Raw genomic sequence first — 15,484 nt, 5'->3', positions numbered from 1 at the left:
AAGAAAGAACGACTTCTGCACAATCTAGACGTAGTCCGTGCCCTGAAATTTTATTTACAGGCAACTAAAGATTTTCGCCAAACTTCTTCCCTGTTTGTCATTTATTCTGGACAGAGGAGAGGTCAAAAAGCATCTGCTACCTCTCTCTTTCTGGCTTCGTAGCATAATACGTTTAGACTATGAGACTGCTGGACAGCAGCCTCCTGAAAGAATTACAGCTCATTCTACGAGAGCTGTGGCTTCCACGTGGGCCTTTAAAAATGAGGCCTCTGTTGAACAGATTTGCAAGGCTGCAACTTGGTCTTCTCTTCATACTTTTTCCAAATTTTACAAATTTGACACTTTTGCTTCTTCGGAGGCTGTTTTTGGGAGAAAGGTTCTTCAGGCAGTGGTTCCTTCCGTGTAGAGATCCTGCCTGTCCCTCCCGTCATCCGTGTACTTTTAGCTTTGGTATTGGTATCCCATAAGTAATGGATGACCCGTGGACTGACTACACTTAACAGGAGAAAACATTTATGCTTACCTGATAAATTCCTTTCTCCTGTAGTGTAGTCAGTCCACGGCCCGCCCTGTTTTTTATGGCAGGTCTAAATTTTGAATTAAACTCCAGTCACCACTGCACCCTATAGTTTCTCCTTTCTCGTTTGGTTTTGGTCGAATGACTGGGTATGACGTAGAGGGGAGGAGCTATATAGCAGCTCTGCTTGGGTGATCCTCTTGCACTTCCTGTTAGGGAGGAGTTAATATCCCATAAGTAATGGATGACCCGTGGACTGACTACACTACAGGAGAAAGGAATTTATCAGGTAAGCATAAATTATGTTTTTTCCAGTCCCTAAGAGGTTTTCGGAAATTATTACTAAGGAATGGGATAGACCAGGTGTGCCGTTCTCTCCCCCTCCTGCTTTCAAAAAGATGTTTCCCATAGATGCTGCCATACGGGACTCGTGGCAGACGGTTCCTAAGGTGGAGGGAGCAGTCTCTACCCTAGCTAAGCGTACAACTATCCCCGTCGAGGACAGTTGTGCTTTCCTAGATCCTATGGATAAAAAATTGGAGGATCTCCTTAAGAAAAATTTTATACATCAAGGTTTTATTCTCCAGCCTCTTGCATGCATTGCCCCAGTTACTGCTGCAGCGGCTTTTTGGTTTGAGTCTCTTGAGGAGGCTCTACAGGTAGAGACCCCGCTAGACTATATTCTAGACAGGATTAAAGCTCTTAAGTTAGCTAACTCCTTTATTTCTGACGCCATTTTTCATTTAGCCAAGCTAATGGCTAAGAATTCAGGTTTTGCCATTTTGGCGCATAGGGCGCTATGGCTTAAGTCCTGGTCAGCAGACGTTACTTCAAAGTCTAAGCTTCTTAACATCCCCTTCAAGGGACAGACCCTATTAGGGCCTGGTCTGAAGGAGATCATTTCTGATATTACTGGAGGAAAAGGTCACGCCCTTCCTCAGGATAGGTCCAATAAGTTAAGGACCAAACAGAATAATTTTCGTTCCTTTCAAAACTTCAAGAGTGGCACAGCTTCAGCTTCCTCTAATGCAAAACAAGAGGGAAATTTCGCCCAGTCCAAACCAGTCTGGAGACCTAACCAGGCTTGGAACAAGGGGAAGCATGCCAAGAAACCTGCGGCTACCTCTAAGACAGCATGAAGGAGTAGCCCCTGATCCGGGACCGGATCTAGTAGGGGGCAGACTTTCTCTTTGCCGAGGCTTGGGCAAGAGACGTCCAGGATCCCTGGGCATTAGAGATTGTTTCCCAGGGATATCTTCTGGACTTCAAAGCTTCATCTCCAAAGGGGAGATTTGATCTCTCACAATTATCTGTAAACAAGATAAAGAGAGAGGCATTCTTACGTTGTGTTCAAGACCTACTGGTTATGGGAGTGATCCACCCAGTTCCAAGGGAGGAACAGGGGCAGGGCTTCTATTCAAATCTGTTTATAGTTCCCAAAAAGAGGGAACTTTCAGACCAATCTTGGATCTCAAGATCCTAAACAAATTTCTCAGGGTCCCATCCTTCAAGATGGTGACTATCCGAACCATCCTCCCTATGATCCAGGAGGGTCAATATATGACTACCGTGGACTTAAAGGATGCTTATCTCCACATTCCGATTCACAGAGATCATCATCAGTTGCTCAGGTTCGCCTTCTTAGACAGGCATTACCAGTTTGTGGCTCTTCCCTTCGGGTTAGCCACGGCACCAAGAATCTTTACGAAGGTTCTAGGGTCCCTACTGGCGGTTCTAAGGCCACGGGGCATAGCAGTGGCTCCTTACCTAGACGACATTCGGATACAGGCGTCGACTTTTCAAATCGCCAAGTCCCATGCGGACATTGTTCTGGCCTTTCTGAGGTCTCACAGGTGGAAGGTGAACGAAGAAAAGAGTTCTCTCTCCCCTCTCACAAGAGTTTCCTTCCTAGGAACACTGATAGATTCAGTTGAAATGAAAATTTTTCTGACAGAGGTCAGGTTATCAAAGCTTCTAACTTCCTGCCGGCTCTTCATTCCACTTCTCGGCCGTCAGTGGCTCAGTGTATAGAAGTAATCGGCCTAATGGTAGCGGCAATGGACATAGTTCCGTTTGCTCGCCTACATCTCAGACCACTGCAACTTTGCATGCTCAACCAGTGGAATGGGGGCTACACAGATTTTTCTCCTCTGTTAAATCTGGATCAAGAGACCAGGGATTCTCTTCTCTGGTGGTTATCTCTGGTCCATCTGTCCAGGGGAATGAGTTTCTGCAGGCCAGAGTGGACTATAGTGACGACAGATGCCAGCCTTCTGGGCTGGGGCGCGGTCTGGAACTCCCTGAAGGCTCAGGGTTCGTGGACTCAGGAGGAAGCCCTCCTTCTGATAAACATTCTGGAACTGAGAGCGATATTCAATGCTCTTCAGGCTTGGCCTCAACTAGCTGCGGTCAGGTTCATCAGATTTCAGTCGGACAATATCACAACTGTAGCCTATATCAACCATCAGGGGGGAACAAGAAGCCCCCTGGCAATGTTGGAGGTTTCAAAGATAATTCTATGGGCAGAGGTTCACTCTTGCCATCTCTCAGCTATCCATATCCCAGGAGTAGAGAACTGGGAGGCGGATTTTCTAAGTCGGCAGACTTTTCATCCGGGGGAGTGGGAGCTCCATCCGGAGGTATTTGCCCAGCTGATTCAACTATGGGGCAAACTAGAACTGGATCTGATGGCGTCTCGTCAGAACGCCAAGCTTCCTTGTTACGGGTCCAGGTCAAGGGATCCCCAGGCAGCGCTGATAGATGCTCTAGCAGTGCCCTGGTCCTTCAGCCTGGCTTATGTATTTCCCACCATTTCCTTTCCTCCCTTGTCTGATTGCCAAGATCAAACAGGAGAGAGCTTTGGTGATTTTGATAGCACCTGCGTGGCCACGCAGGACTTGGTATGCAGATCTGGTGGACATGTCATCCCTTCCACCATGGACTCTACCGCTGAGGCAGGACCTTCTACTCCAAGGTCCTTTCAAACATCCAAATCTAATTTCTCTGCGACTGACTGCTTGGAGATTGAACACTTGATTTTATCAAGAATTTAACTTTATTTAGTATCACTTTGACCAACGAATAACATCACTATAGTTTTATTCATTAAATCCCATTAAGTCTCTTTGTGGTATACACGGGCTGTCTAGCAGCATCATTAGTATTACTCGGTCACTGGTATTAATCTCTCATTGAGTATGATATAGGACCCTAGGGCACATTACTATCGGCAGTGTCAATAAGCACACCTAGGTACTTCTAATACCTGGTGCAACCTACCAGTAACTAAAGGTGTTATTAACACAGTTTTACATCCTCACCTTACCTACTGATTCAATATTTTAGGGATGTATTTTGTATTACTGTCTAAATTCAGTAAACAACTTGGTTAAGTTTTCAATTGTTATACCTTTTTACGTTATTTACCAATAGCATATGGGTAGTACCTAACTGCATTTATCTGACCCATATGTTAATGAATGGATTACCAGTGGTAATCCATACACTTCGCTCTTTTGCTTACAGAACTATTGCTTGCTACAAAGTGGTCAAAAACCAATAACAATTGATAATTTCTTGGTCAATAACTGATTCCTGACCCGTATGCATGTAGCTAACATTGGCGATACCCTTGAATAGAAGTATTACTTGGGTGCACTATTGTTGATTAACATTATATCACGCCAATCTCTTCCCACTACAGTCGGCGCTTAAGTGTGTTTTTAATCTATTTCTCCTATTTTATTTTTGACCCCAATAAAAGTTATTACAATTCAGATAGATATTCTCTGCAATTGACCTGGGAGTACTTATTTAGTGTATTCTTTTTTCTTTAGTTTGTAGTCAATTTTATACACATAGCACCCACATTAAGGTGTACTAGTCGGCCAAATAAAGATAAGACAGGTCTCCTATATACATGCAGTGCCATTGGTAATTCTCCTAACTCACCAAATTCTTTGCCTTTCATCACAGGAGGATGGCAGAGAAATGTCGGAAGATTCAGAGTAGTCTCTTATGGGGGGTAGTACCCTTCGGTATGGGACGGGAGTTTGAAGTAGTCTAATCAGCCTCTTTAGTGAGAGCATTGACGAATGTTGGGGTCTGGAGATGCAGGGAGAGTCTTTCTGCGAAACTATCCAGACTCGTATTAACAACGCCTAAGCAATCAGTGTTGACGAGTTTCACTGCCTGCTTCTATCACTCAAGTCCATATCAGGTGCGATGCTACAAGACTGTCAAACTTGAGAAGCTGTGTGTCCCACGGTGGTGATTCCGGTAAGATTGTTTCATTTTATACTCGTATGATAACCCAAGAAGACAGGGTCACAGTGTGACTGCTTTTATCTGTATGTAATCAAAGATTAATATCTCCGGAAGGGGATTTTTGAACAGGGGGGATTTATGCATAATTTGCTTTATTATGTTTTATGTTGCGAAATGTGTGAGATGAGGCTCAGGCAGATGTTGAAACATTCAGGTTTTACTTTGGTTTTTGGATAACTGCCAGGCCTGTTAGGTTTGGCACGCTTATTACGGAAGCAGGGACGGTTCTGCATGGCACACCACGTGACCGGTTGTGGTCTCATTGATTTCCTGTTTCCAGACCATGCAGTTTACAGGAGACTAAACTGTTTCTCTGTGGGGCCTCGGTCATAGGAGGTGGTGAGTGCCCCAGCCATTGGGGGTATAAAGGTGCTATTTATCTTTGTCTATAGACTATCTTGAAAGCACAAGGTATGGAGGACTCTGATACATTATAGGGTACTCCCTCTTTACCTAAATCTAATAGAAGGCTACGGTATACCCACCTGCTCAATTATGTTCCACATGCCTTGATAAAGTACTTATATCTAAGAAAACCAAGATGTTTCCTCTCAGAGTACAGTGAATGTCAGAGGGATGTGAAGGGAGTATCACCTATTGAATGCAATGGTTTTCCTCACGGGGATCTATTTCATAAGTTCACTGTTATCGGTCGTAGAGATTAATCTCCTACCTCCCTTTTCAGATCGACGATATACTCTCATATTCCATTACCTCTACTGATAACCGTTTCAGTACTGGTTTAGCTATCTGCTATATGTGGATGGGTGTCTTTTGGCAAGTATGTTTTCATTACTTAAGACACTCTCAGCTATGGTTTGGCACTTTATGTATTTATATAAAGTTCTAAATATATGTATTGTACTTATATTTGCCATGATGCAGGTTTTCAGTATATTTCCTTTTGCAGACTGTCCGTTTCATATCTTGGAAATGCTTTTTTATGAAAAATGTATTTCTTACCTGGGGTATAGTCTCTTTTTCAATTGACTGTCTTTTAATTTCGCGGGCAGAAATAGGCTCGCGAAGGTGCAAAATGCCAAAGTTTAAGATTTTTTTGGCGCAAAGTTACGTTCGTTGATGCAAATTCGTCATTTCCGGCGTCTTCGTTGACGCAGAGTTCTTCACAAGGTTGCGTCATCTATGGCGCAAGTGTGTCGTTTCCAGAGGTTTTTGGCGACAAAAAATATTTTTCTGTTTGTTGTGGGTCATTCTTGGCGCCAAATATTTTCACTATTTAAGACCCCATTCCTATTTGCCTCTTGCCTTTTTTCTATGTCAGAGGGCTATGCTGTTTGCATTTTTCCCATTCCTGAAACTGCCATATAAGGAAATTGATCATTTTGCTTTATATGTTGTTTTTTTTTTCTCTTACATTTGCAAGATGTCTCAATCTGATCCTGTCTCAGAAATTACTGTTGCAACCTTGCGGCCTGATAACAGTTCTACCAAAGCTAAGTGCATTTTGTTGTAAACTTGTGGAGGTTATACCTCCAGCTGTGGTTTGTAATAGTTGTCATGATAAACTTTTACATGCAGAGAATGTATCCATCAGTAGTAGTTCATTACCTGTTGCTGTTCCCTCAACATCTAATGCACAAGATATACCTGTAAATTTAAAAGAATTTATTTCTGATTCTATTCAGAAGGCTTTGTCTGCCATTCCGCCTTCTAATAAACGTAAAAAGTATTTTAAAACTAATCATAAGGTTGATGAAATTTTAAATGACCAGCAACATACTGAATTATGCTTCTCTGATGAGGATATATCTGATTCAGAAGATCCTGCCTCAGATATTGACCCTGACAAATCCTCTTATTTATTTAAAATGGAGTATATTCGTTCTTTGTTAAAAGAAGTGTTGATTACATTAGATATGGAGGAAACTAGTCCTCTTGATATTAAAACTAGCAAACTTTTAAATTCTGTTTATAAACCTCCTGTGGTTATTCCAGAGGTTTTTCCAGTTCCTGATGCTATTTCTGATATGATTTCTAAAGAATGCATTAGGGCTGGTGGTACTTTTATTCCTTTTTCAAGGTTTAAAAAATGGTATCCTTTGCCAGCAGTTAGATTGGAGTTTGGGGAAAAGATCCCCAAAGTTGATGGGGCTATCTCTACTCTTGCTAAACGTACTACTATTCCTACGGAAGATAGTACTTCTTTTAAAGATCCTTTATATAGGAACCTTGAATCTTAGCTAAGGAAAGCCTATTTATATTCAGGTCATCTTCTTAGGCCTGTTTCTTTGTCTGATGTTGCAGCTGCTTCAACTTTTGGTTGGAAACTTTAGCGCAACAAGTATCGGATCATGATTTGTCTAGCATTGTTAAGTTGATTCAACATGCTAATAATTTAATTTGTGATGCCATTTTTGATGATATCAAAATTGATGCTAAATCTATGTCTTTAGCTATTTTAGCTAGAAGAGCTTTGTGGCTCAAATATTGGAATGCTGATATGACTTCTAAGTCCAGATTGCTATCTCTTTCTTTCCAAGGTAATAAATTATTTGGTTCACAGTTGGATTCAATAATTTCAACTGTCACGGGGGGGAGAAGGGATTTATTTTGCCTCAGGATAAAAGACCTAAGGGTAAATCTAAAGCTTCTAACCGTTTTCGTTCCTTTCGACAAAATAAGGAACAGAAACCTAATCCTTCCCCCAAGGTATCTGTTTCCAAGTGGAATAAATCCAAGCCATTTAAGAGATCAAAGCCAGTCCCCAAGTCCGCATGAAGGTGCGGCCCTCATTCCAGCTCAGCTGGTAGGGGGCAGATTAAAATTTTTCAAAGCTGTTTGGATCAATTCGGTCCAAAATCATTGGATTCAGAGTATTGTCTCTCAGGGGTACAGAATAGGATTCAGAGTAAGACCGCCTGTGAGAAGATTTTCTTTCATGTAATTAGCAAGAGTCCATGAGCTAGTGACGTATGGGATATACATTCCTACCAGGAGGGGCAAAGTTTACCAAACCTCAAAATGCCTATAAATACAACCCTCACCACACCCACAATTCAGTTTTACAAACTTTGCCTCCTGTGGAGGTGGTGAAGTAAGTTTGTGCTAGATTCTTCGTTGATATGCGCTTCGCAGCAGGCTGGGGCCCGGTTTTCCTCTCAGAGTGCAGTGAATGTCAGAGGGATGTGAAGAGAGTATTGCCTATTTGAATTCAATGGTCTCCTTCTACGGGATCTATTTCATAGGTTCTCTGTTATCGGTCATAGAGATTCATCTCTTACCTCCCTTTTCAGATCGACGATATACTCTTATATACCATGACCTCTACTGATTCTCGTTTCAGTACTGGTTTTGCTATCTACTATATGTAGATGAGTGTCCTGGGGTAAGTAAGTCTTATTTTTTGTGACACTCTAAGCTATGGTTGGGCACTTTAAATGTAAAGTTCTAAATATATGTCTTTAAACTTATATTTGCCTTGATTCAGGATGATCAATATTCCTTATTTCAGACAGTCAGTTTCATTATTTGGGTTAATGCATATGAATATTCAATTTTTCTTACCTTAAAAAATTGTTTTCAAATTGACTTTTTTTTCCCTGTGGGCTGTTAGGCTCGCGGGGGCTGAAAATGCTTCAATTTATTGCGTCATTCTTGGCGCTGATTTTTTTGGCGCAAAAAATTTCTGTTGTCATTTCCGGCGTCATTCTTGACGCCGGAAATTGTTCATGATTATGTCATTTCTTTCATGTAATTAGCAAGAGTCCATGAGCTAGTGACGTATGGGATATACATTCCTACCAGGAGGGGCAAAGTTTCCCAAACCTCAAAATGCCTATAAATACACCCCTCACCACACCCACAAATCAGTTTTACAAACTTTGCCTCCCTTGGAGGTGGTGAAGTAAGTTTGTGCTAGATTCTACGTTGATATGCGCTTCGCAGCAGGCTGGAGCCCGGTTTTCCTCTGTGTGCAGTGAATGTCAGAGGGATGTGAAGAGAGTATTGCCTATTTGAATTCAATGATCTCCTTCTACGGGGTCTATTTCATAGGTTCTCTGTTATCGGTCGTAGAGATTCATCTCTTACCTCCCTTTTCAGATCGACGATATACTCTTATATACCATTACCTCTACTGATTCTCGTTTCAGTACTGGTTTGGCTTTCTACTACATGTAGATGAGTGTCCTGGGGTAAGTAAGTCTTATTTTGTGTGACACTCTAAGCTATGGTTGGGCACTTTTATATAAAGTTCTAAATATATGTGTTTAAACATTTATTTGCCTTGATTCAGGATGTTCAATATTCCTTATTTCAGACAGTCAGTTTCATTATTTGGGATAATGCATATAAATTATCAATTTTTTCTTACCTTAAAAATTTGACTTTTTTTCCTGTGGGCTGTTAGGCTCGCGGGGGCTGAAAATGCTTCATTTTATTGCGTATTTTTTGGCGCGGACTTTCTTGGCGCAAATTTTTTCTGTGTCATTTCCGCCGTCATACGTGTCGCCGGAAGTTGCGTCATGTTTTTGACGTTTTTGCGCCAAAAATGTCGGCGTCATTTGGCGCCAAAAAGCATTTAGGCGCCAAATAATGTGGGCGTCTTTTTTGGCGCTAAAATTTTTTGGGCGTCATTATTGTCTCCACATTATTTCAGTCTAGTTGTTTATTGCTTCTGGTTGCTAGAAGCTTGTTCATTGGCATTTTTTCCCATTCCTGAAACTGTCATTTAAGGAATTTGATCAATTTTGCTTTATATGTTGTTTTTTCTATTACATATTGCAAGATGTCTCAGATTGACCCTGAATCAGAAGCTACTTCTGGAAAATCGCTGCCTGATGCTGGATCTACCAAAGTTAAGTGTATTTGCTGTAAACTTGTGGTAACTGTTCCTCCGGCTGTTGTTTGTGATGAATGTCATGATAAACTTGCTAATGCAGATAACATTTCCTTTAGTAATGTTCCATTACCTGTTGCTGTTCGATCAACATCTAATACTCAGGGAGGAGCGTTCGTTTGTTCTGCTGGTGGCTCCAGCATGGCCTCACAGGTTTTGGTATGCGGATCTTGTTCGGATGGCTTCTTGCCAACCGTGGACTCTTCCGTTAAGACCAGACCTTCTATCACAAGGTCCTTTTTTACATCAGGATCTCAAATCCTTAAATTTGAAGGTATGGAGATTGAACGCTTGATTCTCAGTCATAGAGGTTTCTCTGACTCTGTAATTAATACTATGTTACAGGCTCGCAAAGCTGTATCTAGGAAGATATATTATCGAGTCTGGAAGATTTACATTTCTTGGTGCTCTTCTCATCATTTTTCCTGGCATTCTTTTAGAATTCCTAGAATATTACAATTTCTTCAGGATGGTCTGGATAAAGGTTTGTCTGCAAGTTCTTTGAAAGGACAAATTTCTGCTCTTTCTGTGTTGTTTCACAGAAAGATTGCTAATCTTCCTGATATTCATTGTTTTGTACAGGCTTTGGTTCGTATCAAACCTGTCATTAAGTCAATCTCTCCTCCTTGGAGTTTGAATTTGGTTCTGAGGGCTTTACAAGCTCCTCCGTTTGAACCTATGCATTCTCTGGACATTAAATTACTTTCTTGGAAAGTCTTGTTCCTTTTGGCCATCTCTTCTGCTAGAAGAGTTTCAGAGTTATCTGCTCTTTCTTGTGAATCTCCTTTTCTGATTTTTCATCAGGATAAGGCGGTGTTGCGAACTTCATTTAAATTTTTACCTAAAGTTGTGAATTCTAACAACATTAGTAGAGAAATTGTGGTTCCTTCATTGTGTCCTAATCCTAAGAATTCTAAGGAAAGATCGTTGCATTCTTTGGATGTAGTTAGAGCTTTGAAATATTATGTTGAAGCTACTAAGGATTTCCGAAAGACTTCTAGTCTATTTGTTATCTTTTCCGGTTCTAGGAAAGGTCAGAAGGCTTCTGCCATTTCTTTGGCATCTTGGTTAAAATCTTTGATTCATCATGCTTATGTTGAGTCGGGTAAAACTCCGCCTCAAAGGATTACAGCTCATTCTACTAGGTCAGTTTCTACTTCCTGGGCGTTTAGGAATGAAGCTTCGGTTGATCAGATTTGCAAAGCAGCCACTTGGTCTTCTTTGCATACTTTTACTAAATTCTACCATTTTGATGTGTTTTCTTCTTCTGAAGCAGTTTTTGGTAGAAAAGTTCTTCAGGCAGCTGTTTCAGTTTGATTCTTCTGCTTATAATTTCAGTTTTTTTCATTATAAAGATTAAAAGTTTATTTTGGGGTGTGGATTATTTTTCAGCGGAATTGGCTGTCTTTATTTTATCCCTCCCTCTCTAGTGACTCTTGCGTGGAAGCTCCACATCTTGGGTATTTATATCCCATATGTCACTAGCTCATGGACTCTTGCTAATTACATGAAAGAAAACATAATTTATGTAAGAACTTACCTGATAAATTCATTTCTTTCATATTAGCAAGAGTCCATGAGGCCCACCCCTTTTTTGTGGTGGTTATGATTTTTTTGTATAAAGCACAATTATTCAAATTTCTTATTTCTCTTGTTAAGTGTGTTCAGTCCACGGGTCATCCATTACTTATGGGATATATTCTCCTTCCCAACAGGAAGTTGCAAGAGGATCACCCAAGCAGAGCTGCTATATAGCTCCTCCCCTCACATGTCATATCCAGTCATTCTTTTGCAACCCTCAACAAAGAAGGTCGCGAGAGGAGCTGGAGTTTTAACTTAACTATTCTTCACTCAAAAGTTTGTTATTTTAAATGGCACCGGAGTGTGCTGTTTTTCTATCTCAGGCAGTATTTGGAAGAAGAAACTGCCTGCGTTTTTTTTCTATGATCTTAGCAGGCGTAACTAAGATCCACTGGCTGTTCTCGACATTCTGAGGAGTGGGGTAACTTCAGAAACTGGGAATAGCATGCGGGATCCTCCGCAAATGAGGTATGTGCAGTACTTTATTTTCTGGGAATGGAATTGACTAAGAAAATACTGCTGTTACCGTATGATGTAAGTACAGCCTTAAATGCAGTAGTGGCAACTGGTATCAGGCTGATAAATGTATGCGCAGTCGAGTTATTTTCTAGGGACTAGAATTTGACTGAGAACATACTGTTAACACTGAAATAATACTTAAGCCTTCTCTGCAGTGGTAGCGACTGGTAGCAGGCTTAGTGATAGCTTTGCATGACATTGAAAAATGTTGTTTTTTAATAAAACGTTTACTGGCATGTTATTCGTTTTTGTGAGGTACTTTGGTGATAAATCGCTTTGGGCATGATTTTTTTCCACATGGCTAACATATTTTTCTGCATGGAAACCGTTATATCAGGGCTCCCACTGTTGTGATTGGAGTGGGAGGGCCCTTGTTTTAGCGCCTTGTTGCGCAGTTAAAATTCTTGCACAGTCTTCCTGCTTCTTCCTCCTTGATCCAGGACGTCTCTAGAGAGCTCAGGGGTCTGCAAATTTCATTTGTGAGGGAGGTAATCAGTCACAGCAGATCTGTGACAGTGTGCTGACTGTGATTAAAAGCGTTAAATCTTAATTGATATCTGTTTTATCCGTTTTGGGTATTGAGGGGTTAATCATCCTTTTGCTAATGGGTGCAATCCTCTGCTAATAATACACTTCTTGTTAAGAATTGTTTAATTATATCTGTATTTTTGAAGCGCTGCAGCGTTTTTTATATTGCTTGTAAACTTATTGAAAGTGATTTCCAAGCTTGTTAGTTTCATTGCTAAGTCTGTTTAAACATGTCTGATTCAGAGGAAACTGTTTGTTCATCATGTTCAAAAGCCAATGTGGAGCCCAATAGAACGATATGGACCAATTGTATTGATATTGCTTTGAATAAAAGTCAATCTGTACCGATAAAGAAACTATCACCAGACAACGAGGGGGAAGTTATGCCGCCTAACTCTCCTCACGTGTCAGTACCTGCGTCTCCCTATCCTGAGATGCGTAGGATTGAGACACCTAGTACATCTAGGCCCTTACAAATCACTTTACATGATATGGCTAATGTTATGAAAGAAGTATTATATAATATGCCCGAATTAAGGGGCAAACGCGATAGCTCTGGGTTAAGGACAGAGCGCGCTGATGACACGAGAGCCATGTCTGATACTGCGTCACAATTTGCAGAACATGAGGACGGTGAGCTTCATTCTGTCGGTGACGGTTCTGATCCGGGGAGACCGGATTCAGAAATTTCAAATTTTAAATTTATGCTTTTGAACCTCTGTGTGTTACTAGGGGAGGTATTAGCGGCTCTGAATGATTGCGACACGGTGGCAATTCCAGAGAAATTGTGTAGGTTGGATAGATACTATGCGGTACCGGTGTGTACTGACGTTTTTCCTATACCAAAAAGACTTACAGAAATTATAAGTAAGGAGTGGGATAGACCCGGTGTGCCTTTTTCCCCTCCCCCGATATTTAGAAAAATGTTTCCTATAGACGCCACCACACGAGACTTATGGCAGATGGTCCCTAAGGTGGAGGGAGCAGTTTCTACGTTAGCCAAGCGTACCACTATCCCGGTGGAGGATAGCTGTGCTTTCTCAGATCCAATGGATAAAAAATTAGAGGGTTATCTTAAGAAAATGTTTGTTCAACAGGGTTTTATATTGCAGCCTCTTGCATACATTGCGCCTGTCACGGCTGCAGCGGCATTCTGGTTTGAGTCTCTGGAAGAGGCGATTCGCACAGAGCCGTTGGATGAGGCTTTGAGCAAAGTTAGAATGCTTAAGCAAGCTAATGCGTTTGTTTCAGATGCCGTAGTACATCTAACCAAACTTACGGCTAAAAATTCCGGATTCGCCATACAGGCGCGCAGAGCGCTCTGGCTTAAATCCTGGTCAGCGGATGTAACTTCCAAGTCTAAGCTACTTAACATTCCTTTCAAAGGGCAGACCTTATTCGGGCCCGGCTTGAAGGAAATTATTGCTGACATTACGGGAGGTAAGGGCCACGCCCTTCCTCAGGACAGGGCCAAGCCAAAGGCCAAACAGTCTAATTTTCGTGCCTTTCGTAACTTCAAAGCAGGAGCAGCATAGACTTCCTCCGCTCCAAAACAGGAAGGAACTACTGCTCGTTACAGACAGGGTTGGAAAGGCAACCAGTCATGGAACAAGGGCAAGCAGGCCAGAAAGCCTACTCCCGCCCCTAAGACAGCATGAAGACAGGGCCCCCTATCCGGAGACGGATTTAGTGGGGGGCAGACTTTCTCTCTTTGCCCAGGCTTGGGCAAGAGATGTGCAGGATCCCTGGACGTTAAAGATTATATCTCAGGGATACCCACAAGGGAGGTTCCATCTTTTGAGGTTATCGACAAACCTAGTAAAGAGAGAGGCATTTCTACAATGTGTACAAGACCTCTTAATCATGGGAGTGATCCACTCAGTTCCGCGATCGGAACAGGGACAAGGATTTTACTCAAATCTATTTGTGGTTCCCAAAAAAGAGGGAACCTTCAGACCAATCTTGGACTTAAAGATCTTAAACAAATTCCTAAGGGTACCATCGTTCAAGATGGAAACCATTCGAACCATCCTACCCATGATCCAAGAGGGTCAATATATGACCACGGTGGACTTAAAGGATGCTTACCTTCATATACCTATTCACAAAGATCATTATCGGTACCTGAGGTTTGCCTTTCTAGACAGGCATTACCAGTTTGTGGCTCTTCCCTTTGGGTTAGCCACGGCCCCGAGAATTTTTACGAAGGTTCTGGGCTCACTTCTGGCGGTACTAAGACCACGAGGCATAGCGGTGGCTCCGTACCTAGATGACATTCTGATACAAGCGTCAAGTTTTCAGAATTCAAAGTCTCATACAGAGATAGTTCTAGCATTTCTGAGGTCGCATGGGTGGAAAGTGAACGTGGAAAAGAGTTCTGTTACCACTCACAAGGGTTCCTTTTCTAGGGACTCTTATAGATTCTGTAGAGATGAAGATTTACCTGACGGAGTCCAGGTTATCAAAGATTCTCAATGCTTGCCGTGTCCTTCATTCCGTTCCAAGCCCATCAGTAGCTCAGTGCATGGAGGTAATCGGCTTAATGGTCGCGGCAATGGACATAGTGCCATTTGCGCGCCTGCATATCAGACCGCTGCAACTATGCATGCTCAGTCAATGGAACGGGGATTACTCAGATCTGTCCCCTTTGCTAAATCTGGACCAGGAGACCAGAGATTCGCTTCTCTGGTGGTTGTCACCAGTTCATCTGTCCAAAGGAATGACCTTTCGCAGGCCAGATTGGATGATTGTAACAACGGATGCCAGCCTTCTAGGCTGGGGAGCAGTCTGGAATTCCCTGAAGGCTCAGGGATCGTGGACTCAGGAGGAGAAACTCCTCCCAATAAACATTCTAGAATTAAGAGCAATATTCAATGCTCTTCTAGCTTGGCCTCAGTTAGCAAAGCTGAGGTTCATCAGATTTCAGTCGGACAATATCACGACTGTGGCTTACATCAATCATCAAGGGGGAACCAGGAGTTCCCTAGCGATGTTGGAAGTCTCGAAGATAATTCGCTGGGCAGAGTCTCACTCTTGCCACCTGTCAGCGATTCACATCCCAGGCATAGAGAACTGGGAGGCGGATTTCCTAAGTCGCCAGACTTTTCATCCGGGAGAGTGGGAACTTCACCCGGAGGTATTTGCTCAACTGATTC

The 15,484-nt window shown here is 42.1% G+C and overlaps 1 protein-coding gene across 1 annotated transcript in view; it reads left to right on the top strand.

The window, feature by feature from the left end:
* The window catches only part of LOC128652506 (E3 SUMO-protein ligase RanBP2), a 715,575-nt gene that overhangs the window by 243,737 nt on the left and 456,354 nt on the right, over positions 1-15,484 (top strand). The window lies entirely within an intron of this gene.

Source organism: Bombina bombina, chromosome 3 (genome assembly GCF_027579735.1).
Source record: "Bombina bombina isolate aBomBom1 chromosome 3, aBomBom1.pri, whole genome shotgun sequence".
NCBI lineage: Eukaryota > Metazoa > Chordata > Amphibia > Anura > Bombinatoridae > Bombina > Bombina bombina.
This window is presented reverse-complemented; position numbering and strand designations above follow the sequence as displayed.